General features: G+C 40.5%; 1 long non-coding RNA gene across 1 annotated transcript in view; it reads left to right on the forward strand.

Moving 5' to 3' along the window:
- Positions 1–14,204, forward strand: part of LOC123353044 — a 65,908-nt gene extending 51,704 nt beyond the window's left edge. Inside the window, exons 3-6 of the long non-coding RNA XR_006574360.1 lie at positions 3,002–3,261; positions 7,188–7,267; positions 10,943–11,098; positions 14,101–14,204. This is a non-coding gene — a long non-coding RNA (uncharacterized LOC123353044). The remainder of the gene's footprint in view (positions 1–3,001; positions 3,262–7,187; positions 7,268–10,942; positions 11,099–14,100) is intronic.
- The last annotated feature ends 2,954 nt before the right edge of the window (positions 14,205–17,158 follow it).

Consider the following 17,158-nt stretch of genomic DNA (forward strand, 5'->3'; position numbering starts at 1 on the left):
TCAAACACTAAGTTAATATGCTAAAAGTCATGATATTTTCATTTAAAAAAAACAAACTTGTGTGCATGAGTAATGAACACAATTTCTAAATTATAATCTAATGGGTCTGATACTTGTAAGGGGAAAAAACAGTTCTTTTTTGAGTAGCAATTCGGAAAATCTCCCCTCAGCCACCTCCCTCCCAAAAAAAACAAACCCAACCCCAAACCCACCATCCTCCTGTAACGGCTGAACAATTTACTCTTTCAAATTCTGTGTAACTTCTGCTCCATAACTTAAGATATATGCCACGTTTCAGCCAGGAGAAAAGCTTTTTATGGCTTACTGACTAAAGAGAGTGATTTATAATAGAAATGCTCATAATCTGAGTGATAGCAATATCCGTCAGAACCACTCGGCTGCCAGTGGGGAAGGATGGGCTGGTGGCAAGGGCAGGCCAACAGGGTTCTCTCCCCAAGCTGCTGCTGCTGACTCTGTCTGATCTTGGGTGCATCGTGCGGAGGTGCATAGTCAGCTGGCCAGAGACCCAGCTTCTCTTTTATTGAGTACGATTTGAGCCCGCATTTTGTGCCTCCCAAAGTAAATGAAGGTACAAATGTGAGACTTGTGCTTCTAACTCCCTGCTTTGCATTGACAGTTGGGTGGTTAGAGGTGCAAGTGCCCATATTTATGTCCATAATTCAATTCTGCATTCAGAAGCTGGAGGTGCAGATATTGTGGGCATAATTTACACCTATAAAAGATGATACATCTGGAAAATTTCCTATTTAATCTCTCTGCCTCTTTTTTTGTGATAATAAAGTTTATCTTCCAACTTCCATAAAGCCGTTTGAAAACCTTGGGTGAAAGACACTATGACCCAGTATTACAAAAGAGCTCAGCACACGGGGTAGTGAGCGCTTCTGAAAATCTAGCCCTTATTTCGGTGCCTAACTGGGAGCTGAGCTTTTCTGAAAAATTTGGCTCCATATCATTGCAAAGTGTTATTATTTTCAAGCCTGTACATGCTGCAAATCCTGATGTTTCATGCCAGACAACTACATGCCAGGTTCTTATTACAGTAGGCCTGCTATATCTCACACTGCTCTTGCACACTCAAGGAGTTATCTTTAGATCTCATATTTTAAGATAAGGCTAATCCATTTTAAATACCCTGTAACAAGAACTTACTCTTATAGGGAAAACATAACAAAAGATTTACTCTTATAGAGAAAGAATAACCACTACAGCTGTTAGTAATGCATTGGATACTTTAGCAAGATTTTTGTTTTTTTTAAGCCAGGAGTATGGAACTGAAGGAGTATGCCCTCCATCACTGTGCTGTGATGCTACAGAGGAAGAGTGGGATTTTCTTTACACTGGTCATAATAAATACATAAGTTTTGTTGATTAAATGTATTATGGTCTTGTTCTATTATGGTAGTAGAATCCAAAGATCCCAGTCAGGACTGGAACAAGTATAGACTTTGATTCAGGCTGGTGGACCTGACTTCAGAAGTTTGCTCATAAGCAGCTGGTGGAAATATTCTTTGGAGGAGCTGAGTAAAACTGTGAGGCCCCGTGTGTGTGTGTGTGTGTGTGTGTGTGTGTGTGTGTGTGTGTGTGTGTGTGTATGTAGGTCGCTGTCTTCATCCTGGCCCAATGCAAAGGGGAAGCTCTGGGAGGATGGTTTGCCGAGTGAGTCCACCCTGCATTCGCCCCGCAACAGCAGCTTCTGTCCCAGGGAGCTGGGCCCAGCTCCCCCTGCTTGGGTTCTTGCTGCTCACAGATTTGCTATGTTGGGCTTCTCTGAAGGAGAGGAGGCAGCCATCTGACCACTCCAAGAACACAGGGAGAGGAGGGGAAAAGGTTACCAGCCTGTGTAACACTCCATAGGGAAGATGGGATGCTAAGGCACTGTGGGGGGCGTTCCTGAGTGAGCCTAAGGAGACAGGAGTAATTGAAGAAGGGAGAGAAGGGGTTGGTTCAGTCAGGAGCTGTAGGGTCGATGGACTTGGGTGTGGGGGGCAGCAGAAGGAGTCGGGGCGGGGGGGAGATAAAGAGTTGGTGTCTCACTTGTTCCCTCCCTTTCTGTCATCTGCCCCAACTCTGGGGAGGCATCGCTGCTACACCAGGGATGGGGTTGACTTGCTGGGCACTGGCCACTCTTAGGACAGACACTGCCCACAGCACCATACCAGGGCCCCATGGACTCCCCTTGAACATTGGGCTGTGGGGCCTTGCCTGGCTTGTCTTGCTGCTGGGTAGACAGGCGGCTCAGTGCCAAGCAGGTCCTGGACTCAGTGGAGGTGGGACTTTGCCTGCTGAATTGGTGCATGCAGGTAGCAAAGTGGCTCACAGCTGGTGAGGGTGGGGGCAGAACCCCCTCTAGTCATAGCTACCCGCCACCTATGAATTTGCCCACACAGAGCTGACTGCAGGATCAGTCAGGTAGAGCAGGAAGAGATGGCACCTGTCCTGAAAAGCTTATTGGCTAATTAGATGTGTTACAACCAAGGGTGAGAAATGGGGATAAGAGATAAATGAAGGAACAACTAAAAGTCCAGCAGTTATGTAGGCTCCATCTGTGCAGGTCTTCTGGCTCAACAATCTATATATAGAGGCTGTAAAATATAGCCTGGCTCTCTCTACTTTATTTTTCTGTTTACCTTTCTCTCCTCTTCGTTTCTCCTTGCTAGCCCACTGAAACTGTTATGGAAGAAAACCCTTTCTTGGGATTTTCAAGTGTGATATTTAAACACTGAATCTGGAGCTGGCTGGGTGGGAAAGGGACAGCACGTTCATGATCAGCTCTAGTTGAATGCATCAATAGTATTGAACATTATACTTTGTGTGAACGTTATTAGGAATAGTTTGTGTGAAAATATGACCTGCCTTCGTCTCCATTTTTCACGTCATGCTGCCATGGAGAAGTAAGAATCTCGACCCACCACACAAGGGAACCTGGGTAAGGAGCACCTTGTCAGCTCTTAGCCAATAACAATCTCCTCTTGGTCTCCAGGGTTGTTAAAACAGCTGCAGCAGCAGTAACAGAAGTGTTTCCTGTGTCACTGCTGGCCAGCAAGGGTGGGGCAGGAATTGAACTTGCCTTCAAGAGGACTTAGCCAGGACTGTGGGGAGAGCAGAGCCGCCAGACAGACAGAAGAAGAGCAAATGGTCTCCCAAGGTCCCAAGAAGATCTTTGGAGAAGGAGGATGTTATATGAGTCACCAAGACTTTGAGTATGTCTACACTGCAAGTGAAGGTGTGATTATAACACAGGTAGGTGTATGCAAGCTAGCTTTAATCTAGCTAGCACAGGTAACAATAGCAACCCAAATACATACCCAGGGTCCCCAGCGGACTTGTATTGGGGTGGCTGGTCTATGCTCAAGCCCATGCTGCCATGTCTCCACTACTATTGTCACCCATGCAAGAGAGATTAAAGCTAGTGCAGGTATGCCTGCCATGATACAATCTCACCTGGGAGTGTAGACACTCCCTAAGTCTTGGGGGCCTGTGTGAAGAGGAGAGTGGGTAAAAGTTAGGCTTTTCTTCAGTTGTTGGGACTGCTGTACCTTTCACCAAAAGTACCTCTTGTCTTGTGCGGTGATATGCTGAATTGCTGCTTTCTTGCTGCTGGAAGTGAACACTCTTCTTCAGAAGGTTTAGATTTTTACACTCTGTTTTCAAGTATTTCACAAGTACTAGAGGAAAGACTTAGTATATAGCGCTTGGCTAAGGCAGTTCTTGCCTTCCCCTCCTTCATTTCATGCACCGGCACATTGTTTGATGCCTCTAGCAAGTTTCAAAACCTTCCCAATGAATTTTAGGCAGGAGAATACATTGGCAGGAGAATACATTGCACAATAGCACAAAGCAGCCATTATTCCATAAAATTATGGGATGTAAAATATAAGTAAGGAATAGGACACTTCATTCATAAAAGTCACTGCAGAGATATACTGACAGTATTTAAACAAAGGTTTATCAGTAGAACAAAAATGAGCCCTGCTTTAGGGCTTTCAATCACCCATCTCAAGAACATATTTATTTCTAAACAAAATTACTATGCAATTTTAAATCTACAAAAAATGCACTCAAACATTCTGCAGTGCTATTTATATTCCTGTTCCTCTCCCTCCCACTACTCCCAGGCGCATGCTTCCCTTCTTCTTTGCACATGCTTTCTTACCATCTGGTTCCCTTCTCTGGACATGCTGCCTTCATGCCTCCTCATCTTCTCCTACTGTCAGTTCCAGTACCATTGTCAGCTCCCAATGGTGGCCCCATCTTCTTTTCCTTCTCCTTCTCCTCCTGGGTAGCAGCAAATTTTAGTTGAGGCAGCCTTATTGCCTCCTCTTTGGTTTCTCTCTCTGCTTGAAACTCTTGGGATTTTATGTCAGCTCAATGGAGCAATTTCAGACAAGCCCAGCACCCAAGGGAGGTTCTGATCCAGAAAACACTTAAGCATGTGTGTAACTTTAAGTACACACAAAGTTCCATTGAATTTAAATGGGACTATTCGCATGCTTAAAGTTATGCACATGGTTTAAGTACTTTCCTAGTGCAGGGCTTAAGTAAATTGTGAAGTTTCAGAGACTTGTTCATCACTGCAGCTTTAAGAAACAAGCAGCATTATACAGTGACAATAAATGTATCTGAATTCACTTCTACGTTGATCCTACATGTTGATCATGGAAAAAATATTTGAATTTATTTAAAAGGCAAGGGGACAAATCAATGAAGTTCAAGCAGGAATTAAAGTCAATAGAGTTATACCAGAGACGTGTTTAGTACAAGGTTTTTAATAATCGTAAAGCCAATGACATGTTTGCACATAATATAACTAACCAACAACAAAAATATAGCAGTGAGCTGATGTGTCACCTCTACCCACCCACTCCAGACTGTTCCAGGCCATCTCTCACTCTTCAGCTGGCCATGCAGAGCCCATATGCCACGCTGTCAGGGAGCAATTCCCAACACAGCATCTGGCCCCATGGCAGATTCTGGAGGCAGTTGGTGTGTCGGCTTCGGAGCTGCTGTTGCCTTTGTCATGCATTTTGGGCTCATGATGGGCTGCCTTGTCACCCTGAAAACTGCTTTCTTTTGACTCTTCCTTGGATGCCAAGGACTTGGTCGTTTTTAAAAATTTGTCAATAAACTCCTGCTTAAATCCCTCATGAGATCTCTCTACAGGCCCCTTTATGGTGAAATAATGAGAATTTCCTAATGCCCATGTGTGTTTTCTGCAGAAATGTGGGCCAGTTTTAAAGTGGACCATGTCGTAGTACATACAGGTCACTGTCTGCTTGGATTACTTTCTCAGAAAACTCTTGAATACTCTTTGAGTCGTCCCCCCCCTTCCCTCCCTCATGAGTGTACAAGCCACTTCTTGGTGAATAGGATCTATAATGCCTGGAGATATTTGAGATCAAGCATATGGTCCATTGAATATGCATGTAAGGAGGGAGGGGAGGGAGTTTGTGTGTGACATTAAGTAAGCAGTGAGGGGGAAAAAAGTCTCTGAAAGCTAAGTACTGCGGAGTTGTATCACAGCATTTCTATTACAAGTAAACAAACTTTCATATTTGCTCTGATATAGCGGTTAGTAAAACTCATGATCAGTAACAATAGGTGCGGTTTTAGGAACCCATTTAACATCACAAACATTTTGCTATAACTTGCGTTGAACAGAATTGTAAGTTTTTCCTTTGGGTTTTCTATAAAATCTTTGTTTATAAAACAACAAAATCCTAAATTGTGCACCAGACAACAAATAGGTTAATACAGAAAACTTCTTAAACTGAGACATGGTCAAGGTGCAGAAGGTTATTCTTCAGTGTGTAGCTTAGGGTTAAATGAAAGTGTGCTTGGAGAACAGTTGTGAGTTTTCTTTTTAAAGTGAGGCACAGATGAAGGAGGGGGCCTGGCGGATAGAGCAAAAGGGAGACAAGGCTGAAATGGAGTGACTGGGCATGAAGTAGTAAAGATGAGGTCCTGAAAGCAAGAGAGGGGAGAGAGAGAGAGAGAGAGAGAACCTAGTAGAAAGAGAGAGGGGAAAAGGGAAAACCTAGTAGAAAGAGAGTTTATTTAATGGAAGCCAGAGGAAAAAATGTGACACTGATTGCTGGAAGAGGAAGTATAGAGCCTTTAAAGGTGAAAGGAGAAACAGACCGAGACCCAAAGAATAATGGAGACTAATCCTTGGAAATTGCTGACAGTCTAAGATTTGGGTATTTTTAAAATCATTGCCATAGTAATGTATTTCATGCTATACCATGTACATTACTTTACTAAAACAAGTGCATTTTTTCATTACCTTTTTCTGGGAGTAAAAATAATGTATCACATTAGGTTTAGTGAAATAAGTGTTGAAAATTCTGGAGCATTTTAGAATTATAGCACCTTTAAAGGAGACCACATCCCTAACGTATTATAGGAAAAATAATACAGTGCACCAGCATCAGTTCTTCTTACAGAGGAAGCATCCACCTTCTAATCCTATTAGCGAGAGGGGGAGGGAGAGAAGAAAGATGCTTCATTACAGCACATAATAGCCCTGAATAAATAAATCAACATCAACCTATCACACATCATAATCAAGTCCCACAGTTACCATTTTGTGGAGGATAATATATATATATATATAAAAATATGAAAAGTTCCTTAGGGTAACTTGTTCCGATGTTTTCTTCAAGTGAGAGAATCTCCACTTGAATAAAACAAAGCAAAACCACAAAAACAAACAAATAAATAACAAACCCCACAACAATGATGAGGGAAAGCTTCTGAACCTCCTGCTGACAACTAGAGCCTGGAATGACTTTCTGCACTCACTGAACCTACATTCATCCCCTAAACCCGATTTGGACCCAAAACTTCAAAGGGAATGGGGGAGACTCTCTATCATTCAGTATACTGTATTCTTCTTGGCTATTCAAATAGGGCTGCATTTTCAATAGTGTGCTTGCAATTAAGTTTTTCCCATATATTGTGTGCATATTCAAGGAAAATATGCTCATTCGCTAAAGGTGGACTAATTGGTCATGTGGTGAATTGAGAAGCTAGTAAAATATATGTATTGCACATGCATGTATATTCAGGCAGACATTCATTGATATACTGTACAGTCACATGGCGAGTGTGATTGCCTACTTTTGTGTGTGCTTTTCTCCAGATTTAATATTGTACATTCCTTACAGGAAAATTGTTTGCCTGTGTAAATACCACCTTCCTAGAGTGATGTGAGGTCTCTTCCCCATGGATGTAGGTACGTTGTGAGGTAAATACCTTATTTGGAGATGTTCATATCAAGTGTATCCAAAGCACATTAGATATTTAACAGAGATCAGTATCAAGTAGTACATCATAACATTGTTGGATTTTTTGTCCACTTTTTAGATAAGAATACGAATGAAATCAAATAAGGGTAATATTCAATCCTATTCTCCCTGTCCCCTGCTAAAAAAGTACACAAATACATGGGCCTTTTTGAGCTTCTCAGTTGCAGGCTTTGGGTAGAATTTTTAAATTCAAAACAAAACAACAATCCTCCTTAGGTGAATTTTGAAGTCTAAGTTTTTCCAAGTGTCTGAGAACTTGTTGTCAGCTCCCTCTGTCCAGAGGGGTGTAGTTGAATAAGGTGAAGTGGAGTGGATGAATGACACCCCAAAGGAGTGCTGGGACCGCCACGTAGATTTTTTTAAAGTTAAGAAGCTCCTGTTGGAGCTGAGCTTCCAGATGCCTAAAATTCAAAGCTGATGTGGAGCCCCTCACCTGTTTGTAGGAAGCACAAGACCCCACCCCCAGTGTGTGTTAGTTTGGGAGGGAGGAGATGGGTGGAAGGTTCCAGTTCATAGCTTCAGAAATTAGGCATTTTGGGTTTCAGAAAATTCAGGAGAAGGAAACAACTTGGTTGTATTTGCATTCAGATCCATATCTGAGTAAGAGCCCTGTGTCCAAGCAAACTGGGTCCAAATAACATAACATAAAATTGTTAGACTGTGCTGACAATTCAGAATGTCTTCTGGATTCATAATCACTCTGGCCCAGATTCCACAAAGCACTTAAGAACGTGCTTGAATCCCGTTGACTTCAAGCAGTTGTGAGCACATTGTGAAGTTAAGCATGTTCTTTAGTACTTTACTGGATGATGCATGGCCTTTCTTTTTAAACCCTTCCATCCTCCCCCAGCAAAGAAGCCAAGAAATGAATGGGCACAGTGACTGAACTACTGTTACCTGTAGAAACCCAGCCCCTCAGTGCAGGCCTGAGGTACACTGAAAGGACACCGAGAGGAAGCTGGTACTGAAGCAGGCTGCACTGTGTCTGTGTGGCAGATAAATAGATTTCACTCCCTAGAGGTGTCAGGCTGGCAGCTTTCAGGTCACACACACAAAGTTTTCCTTAAAGAAAAGGAAAAAAAATCCACCACTGGGTCACCAAGACATTAAAAACAGCAACAGGCAATCTCCAAAGATAGGAGGATGTAATTTTTTCTCATTATCTGGAGCTCAGGGAATAATTAGTTTGATTAAACTAAATAAGAAGTCATTGAATAGCTGGTGTTTTTATATAAAATATATACCAACTTCAAATAAGTTCATTTCTTAGGTAACATATGTATGTACTAAATCTGATTTTTCCTCCACATTATATCTCTCTCTGCATATGCTTTTACCTGTTTTTTTGTTTTACAAAAATCAATATCCACTGTTTCTGTATTCTCCTACAATACAATATTTTGTTCTGTTGCTGTAAATCCTACCAGCCAGCAAAGAGAACACAAGCTAAGCTAACTTTTCATCACGTTATGTATATGTGTTATATATTTTACATATATAAAAATATAACATGTTACATTTTCTTACGGGGGCTGTCGAGCGATTAAAAATAATCATGATTAATTGCGCGATAAAAAAATCGTGATTAATAGCGCAATTTAAAAAAATAATATAATACCATTTATTTAAATATTTTTGGATGTTTTCTACATTTTCAAATATATTGATTTCAATTCCAACAAAAAATACGAAGTGTACAGTGCTTACTTTGTTTATTTTTTATTACAAGTGTTTGAACTGTAAAAACACAAAATAAATGTTTTTCAATTCACATAATACAGATACTGTAGTGCAATTCTTTATCATGAAAGTTGAAATTACAAATGTAGAATTATGTACAAAAAACTGCATTTAAAAATAAAACAATGTAAAATTGTAGAGCCTGCAAGTCCACTCAGTCCTATTTCTTGTTCAGCCAATCAAGTTTGTTTATAGGAGATAATGCTGCCCACTTCTTGTTTACAATGTCACTTGAAAGTGAGAACAGGTGTTCACATTGCACTATTGTAGCTGGTGTTGCAAGATCTTTACATGCCAGATGCACTAAAGATTCATATGGTGGCAGATGACAGAACAAGGAGCAATGTTCTCAAGTTGCAGTGGGGAAAGTCTAGGTTAGATATTAGGACAAACTATTTCACTAAGAGGGTGGCGAAGCACTGAAATGGGTTACTTAGGGAGGTGGTGGAATCTCCATCCTTAGAGGTTTTTAAGGCCTGGCTTGACAAAGCCCTGGCTGGGATGATTTAGTTGGGATTGGCCCTGCTTTGAGCAGAGGGTTGGACTAGATGACCTCCTGAGGTCTGTTCCAGCCCTAATCTTCTATGATTCTATGTCCCTTCATGCTTCAACCGCCATTCCAGGGAACATGCGTCCATGCTGATGACGGGTTCTGCTCGATAAAAATCTGAAGTAGTGTGGACTGACACATGTTAATTTTCATTATCTGAGTCAGATGCCACCAGCAGAAGGTTGATTTTCTTTTTTGGTGGTTTGGGTTCTGAAGTTTCAACATTGGAGTGTTTCTCTTTTAAGACTTCTGAAAACATGCTCCACACCTTGTCCCTCTCAGATTTTGGAAAGCACCTCAGATTCTTAAATCTTGGGTCGAGTGCTGTAGCTAGCTTTAGAAATCTCCTGTTGGTACCTTCTTTGTGTTTTGTCAAATCTGCAGTGAAAGTGGTGTTAAAATGAACAGCATGTGCTGGGTCATCATCTGAGGCTGGTATAAAATGAAATATATGGCAGAATGCCGGTAAAACAGAGTGGGACATACAATTCTCCCCCAAGGAGTTCAGTCACACATTTAATTCATGCATTATTTTTTTAATGAGCACCATCAGCATAGAAGTTTGCCCTCTGGAATGGCGGCCAAAGCATGAAGGGGCATCCAAATGTTTAGCATATCTGGCACATAAATACCTTGCAATGCCGGCTACAAAAGTGCCATGCAAATGCCTGTTCTCACTTTCTGGTGACACTGTAAATAAGAAGTGGGCAGCATTATATCCTGCAAATGTAAACAAACTTGTTTGTCTTCGCGACTGGCTGGAGAAGAAGTAGGACTGAGTGGACTTGTAGGCTCTAAAGTTTTGTTTCTGAGTGCCATTATGTTTAAAAAAAATCTACATTTATAAGTTGCACTTTCACAACAAAGAGATTGCACTACAGTACTTGTATGAGGTAAATTGAAAAATACTATTTCTTTTGTTTATCATTTTACAGTGCAAATATTTGTAATAAAAATTAATATACACTTTGATTTCAATTACAAAACAGAATACAATATATATGAAAATGTGGAAAAACATCCCAAATATTTAATAAATTTCAATTGTTGTTCTATTGTTTAACAATGCAATTAAAACTGATTAATCGCAATTGATTTTTTAAAAGCAGCAAAGAGCCCTGTGGCACCTTATAGACTAACAGACATATTGGAGCATGAGCTTTCGTGGGTGAATACCCACTTCGTCAATTAATTTTTTGAGTTAATCACATGAGTTAACTGTGATTAATTGACAACCTTAATTCTTACATATTATGTATATCATAATATGACAGACTACGTAATGTATGTCAATATAATGTGATGTGCTCATCATCTCATGTAGGCATATTTGCTGACAATACTGATGTTGCTGATAAGAAGGAAGTGAGGAAGACAAAGTTGTGTTGGCTTGTGCTTCAAAGACACCAAGTAGGAAATCCCATGTTCGCCAAGTGGAAAAGGACAAACTAGAAGAGAAATAAATACTATGTTTAAGTTGGTAAGTGGGTATTAAAACCATGAAGGTATAGAACAAATTACAAAAATACAAAATACCCTGGCAATGTTCCTTTTAAGATACAATATAAAGGAGTACTTGTGTTGTAAAAAGTACCTATGATTTCCCTTATGTCTTTAAATTCTTTGTCAATAAGAGCCCATTCAACACTCCTTAATCATCTCTTTCTCAAGCAAAACTCTCCTTGCCTTCAGTTGGTTTTTTGCATTAGTAAGGAGTGTTGAATAGAGGTCTGACGAAATTGCCCTATAGGCTAAATGATTACAGGAATTTTACTACCTCATACAAAATGTTTCATTTTGATTGATGTCAGTGATGTATTTGGAGTGAATTGTCTGCCCAGCATCCAACCTGAGTAGCAGCTTGGATGCTAGGAAGATGAATCCTCACCCATTAGATGTGAGCTGCTGCAGAACTATTCTATGGTGGCTGATGTAGCCTCATGTAACCTCATTCCATGCTGGGGAAAGAGCAGGAGGGTTCAAACAGGAATGATAACCCTAAATTTCCGCTTTTCTCAGCCTGCCTGTGCTATGCTGCCACACTTCTTTGGCACTTGCCAAACAGTGAACCCAGTGAACCTGAGGTCTGTATCCCATAAGGGGTCCTCACACTCAGGTGCCTTCCCGAATCCCACTGCCCTCCCTTGTTCAATGAAACCAGAGCAGTTTCACTGCCAAGAGAGCCTCCATGACTGTGGAAGATGGGACAGGATTTCTCCATTAAGAAAGAAAATGTTTGTTTTATTATGGGGTGAGCATGAGTCTCTTTGTGCCCACTAATTCTCACTTTAATCTGCTGATCTTTTCTCATGTGAGTAGATCTGTTGAAGTCTTGAGACTACTCACATAGGTAAGGGTTTGCAGGACCGGGGCCAACAACTCTCTCTACAGTGGTGGTAAATTAGGAAGCTCATTTTGCCTTTTAATCCGTGTAAGGGTCTTCCTCTTAATCCCTTGCTGATTTAAGATGTATTCCTACAAGTTATCATTATTAGTTAACTTTTTCTTTCATCTAAGGTTGCATGAGCATAATGGACATTTCCCACATAAATTTTACCGGATGATTTCAGAAATTGCTAAATTGAATGATTCCTCCCCTCCCCCAATCTTCTTTGGTGAGTTTGGGAGAGCTATTTTTGAATGTGCTAGAGCAGTGTTTCTCAAACTGGGGTCGCTGCTTGTGTAGGGAAAGCCCCTGGCAGGCTGGGCCGGTTTGTTTACCTGCCCCATCCACAGGTCTGGCCGATCATGGCTCCCACTGGCTGCGCTTCGCTGCTTCAGGCCAATGTATGTCCCTCGGCCTGTTCCACTTCCAGCAGCTCCCATTCACCTGGAGCAGTGAACCACGGCCAGTGGGAGCTGCGATCGGCTGGACCTGCGGACAGGGCAGGTAAACAAACCGGCCCAGCCCGCCAGGGGCTTTCCCTACACAAGCGGCGACCCCAGTTTGAGAAACACTGACCTAATACAAGTACTGTAGTGCAGTCTCTTTGTCATGAAAGTTGAACTTGCAAATGTAGAATTATGTACAAAAAAATAACTGCATTAAAAAAAAAATTAAAACTTTAGAGCCTACAAGTCCACTCAGTACTATTTCTTGTTCAGCCAATCACTCAGCCAAAGAAGTTTGTTTACATTTACATAATGCTGCCCACTTCTTGTTCACAATGGCACCCGAAAGTGAGAACAGGCATTCTCATGGCACTATTGTAGCCGGCATGATATTTACATGCCACTTGCAGTACAGATTCGTATGTCCCTTCATGCTTCAACCAGCATTCCAGGGGATATGCGTCCATGCTGATGACAGGTTCTGCTCAATAAGAATCCAAAGCAGTGTAGACCAATGCAGGTTCATTTTCATCATCTGAGTCAGATGCCACCAACAGAAGATTTTCTTTTTTGGTGGTTTGGATTCTGTAGTTTCAACATCGGAGTGTTTCTCTTTTAAGACTTCTGAAAGCATGCTCCTCACCTCGTCTCTCTCAGATTTTGGAAAGCACCTGAGATTCTTAAATCTTGGGTCGAGTGCTGTAGCTAGCTTTAGAAATCTCACATTGTATTTTTTGTCAAATCTGCAACGAAAGTGTTCTTAAAATGAACAACATGTTCTGAATCATCATATGAGACTACTATAACATGAAATATATGGCAGCGGGTAAAACAGAGCCGGAGACATACAATTCTCCCCCAAGGAGTTCAGTCACAAATTTAATTAATGCATAATTTTTTTAATGAGCATCATCAGCATGGAAGCATGTCCTCTGGAATGGTGGCCAAAGTATGAAGGGACATCCGAATGTTTAGCATTTCTGGCACGTAAATACCTTGCAATGCTGACTACAAAAGTCCCATGAAAATGCCTGTTCTCACTTTATTGTGACATTGTAAAGAAGAAGTGAGCAACATTATCTCCCATAAATGTAAACAAACTTGTTTGTCTTCGTGATTGGCTGAACAAGAAGTAGGACCAAGTGGACTTGTAGGCTCTAAAGTTTTACAGTGTTTTCTTTTTGAGTGCAGTTATGTAACCAAAAAAATCTAAATTTGTAAGTTGCATTTTCATGATAAAGAAATCGCATTACAGTACTTGTATGAGGTTAATTGAAAAATACCATTTCTTTTGTTTATCATTTTTATAGTGCAAATATTTGTAATAAAAAATAATATAAAGTGAGCACTGTACGATTTGCATTGTGTTGTATTTGAAATCAATATATTTGAAAATGTAGAAAAACATCCAAAAATGTTTAATAAATTTCAATTGGTATTCTACTGTTTAACAGTGTGATTAAAACTGCAATTAATGAGCATTAACTGCATTAATTTTTTTGAGTTAATCATGTGAGTTAACTGCAATTAATCGACAGCCCTAGTTGAATCCCTTATGAGGCTAAGATGTTTGTTATTTGGTGAGATTTTTAGAAAGACTTGATTTAAGCCTTCCCTCTTCAATATTTATAATGCACTTGTATCTTTCAGAATTACTTCAGTATCCGTCTGTTCCTGTAGCTTAGCCCTACCAAATTCTTCCCTTCAGCAAAACCGTATTACCATCTTGACTGCATAAAGACTTGAAATTCCTCCAACTTCACATTCTCATGAATGGTTTGTCTCCTTGAAGATCTTTGATGTATTCATCATTGATTTCTCAAACCATGTACAGCAATGATTAAAAGAATTGCAAATCATATCTGAAACTTGCTTGTCAATGATCATTTTCCTTGCAGTGTCATCTTTCGAAAGCCATGTAGCACAATAGCATTTTACTCTCCTCTGACTTCTTTCTGAGGATCTGAAAGTACTTTACAGAAAACGATTTATTTCCGCAATAACTCCCTGGGATAGGCCAGCACCATTTTGGAGGTGGCAAAACTAAGGCACAAGGAGTGGCTTATGTAACTAATTATACAACTCAAACAGTGATTTCTGCATATTGAATACTATAAGCACTGCTGTGAGCAATCTTCAAAACCTCATCAGCACAAATAAATATATTTTACAGCTATTTATCAAATTTATTTATCAGACAATTATGAGTAATATATTTGTAAAGCCAATGATCAGTCTGAGGGCAATTCACAGACAGAAGGGCCAGATCTGACAAACAAACTGTTCATAATGAATAATTCAACCAGCTCCAAGAAGGGACCCAATGGGCCAATCTCAATCTTAACACAATCAATAGTAGTTGTTCCCAAGCCCAAACTTAGCTAAGTTTGGTCGTTTGAATTTGTTCATCCTACAAAGCAAAACTCAGCATGTATGAACCCACCCAAGTTGAGACGAAAAAAGTTTTGCATTAAATCCCTAAAATCCCGAACTGCTGAATTTTGAAAAAGCTATTGCTGCATTGCATCCTGTTTGTGAGTCAGCAAGCAGCCCACAACAAATCCATGCTTTCTTTCTCTGCTTGCCAGGGACCTTTGGGAGTAAGAAACAAAGGAAGGAGAGAGCAGATACAGTATCACTTTCCTCTTGTTCCTACTTCTGATTCTCTTTCTTTTCAGTGTCACCCAGGGATACTTCAGGTTTTGGGGTAGGAAAGGTGGGAAGAATTAACATGCTCTGCTTGTAGGTACTTGCCAGATATGTGACTTTCTCAGCTTGGAAACATGGAGCCAAATTTGAGCCTGGCCATTGTGGAGAATTTGAGTGAGAGTCCTGTGGAATTTTTAAACTAACCTGTAGAATTCTAGAGTAGGGATCATATTTCTCTATTAAAAGAGGTAAAATTGTTTAAAAATTCAATGGAAAGGGCATAGTTCTCGACTAAGTCCTATGGATATTTTGAGTGATTGCTCCACTACCTTAATTTCTGTAGATGTCCATTGATTTCATCCTTAAGTTCTACAGGACTTTTCCATGAGGGGATGGAAGTGAGTTGTAACTCCACTGAATACAGGAAAGTTGCAGTTACTTGCACCTTTTCTGAATTTAGCCCATACTGTTTGTTTATTCCACTAGTATGTTTGCAAGAGGCCTTTAAGGGTAAGAAATAGAGGAAGAGTGAGCAGATGCTGTGCTACTTTCCTGCTGTTCCTACTTTTGATTCTCTTTTCAATGTCACACAGGGAGCATTGTATCTGTATTGGTGACTGAATCATCACCAGTTGAACATCCTCTGACTTTGAATGCCTGATGTAGGCTTTTACTGTTTGACACATAGTCAGGCATGGAAACTTAGGCCTTGTCTACACTTGAAACAGCACAGTGGCACAGATGCAGCTGTGCTGCTGTAGCACTTCAGTTGTAGACACTCATTACAGGGATGGGAGAGATTCTCCCATTGCTGTAGTGAAGTCATCTCCCAGAGAGGCGGTTGCTAGGTTGATGAAAGAAATCTGCTGTTGAAGTAGCACTATTTACACTAGGGGTTAGTTCAGCTTAATTACATTGTTATGGGGTGTGGATTTTTCACACTTCTGAATGATGTAGCTGGGTCAGTTTAACTTCTGGTGTGGAGTTGGCCTTAATCTAGCAGTTGAAGCACTTGGCCAGAGGAGACAAGCCGATTTACTAAAGGAGGATGCACACACTTTGTTCTCTCATGTTATAATGCTTTGCATATGGTAATTCAGAACTGATGTTTTGAAAACTAACTTTAGCCAAGCAGATTCTGTTGATAGAAGACTAAACAAATCCAATTTTTTCAGTCTTCCTTCATAGGTCATGTTTTCTAGACCTTTAATCATTTTTGTTGCTCTTCTCTGGACTTTCTCCAATTTGTCCACATCTTTCTTGAAATGTGGTGCCCAGAACTGGACACAATACTCCAGCTGAGGCCTAATCAGCGCAGAGTAGAGCGGAAGAATGACTTCTCGTATCTCACTTACCACACTCCTGCTAATATATCCCAGAATGATGTTCGCTTTTTTGCAATATATCAATATCTATATATGATGAAGTATGTTTTTTCTGTTTTGCCACAAACACTAAGACTGGATCACCATAGAGCATGGAGAAAAACTTCTCCTGTGTCTACCAAATATGACAGGCCTCAGCTTCAGGATTCCTCCTGGGGAGAAGGTGACAGGAAGAACATCGATGATTTTTTCTCTGTCTCTACCTTGCCCACTTCAGAGATTGAATTGAGCTTAGAGCAGAGGCAGCCTTAATCTCACTTCTCTGTCTGGCATGTTTCAGGAAAGTAAATCATGAGCGAGAGGAATCAGAACTCTAATAAAAGTATGGTACCTGATAGTCACAGAAGTATTTTGTTCAGAGCCATCCTCATTTGCTATTAAATACAAGTCCATGGAAATGAAACATCTGCAGTACAGTCTGGGGAAGTACTTTCTGAAAAAGTTCCCAGCTATCTATTATAGGAAGATCTTCCTGCAGTGAGAGAGAGACTTTCACATCAATTGAAGAGAGGGAGTTCCCTATTTATTTTGGCCAATTTATTTGTATTAGGCTCATCTGGGATAAGACATCTAGAACCATGTCTCTTTGGGAAAACCAAGTCTCTTATGAATGAAGTTAAGCTTTTGGAGCAGACAGAGAGTTCAGAAGTACAGTAAAACCTTTCTGATGGGAA

The sequence above is a fragment of the Mauremys mutica genome, chromosome 1 (assembly GCF_020497125.1).
Source record: "Mauremys mutica isolate MM-2020 ecotype Southern chromosome 1, ASM2049712v1, whole genome shotgun sequence".
In the NCBI taxonomy this organism is placed as follows: Eukaryota; Metazoa; Chordata; order Testudines; family Geoemydidae; genus Mauremys; species Mauremys mutica.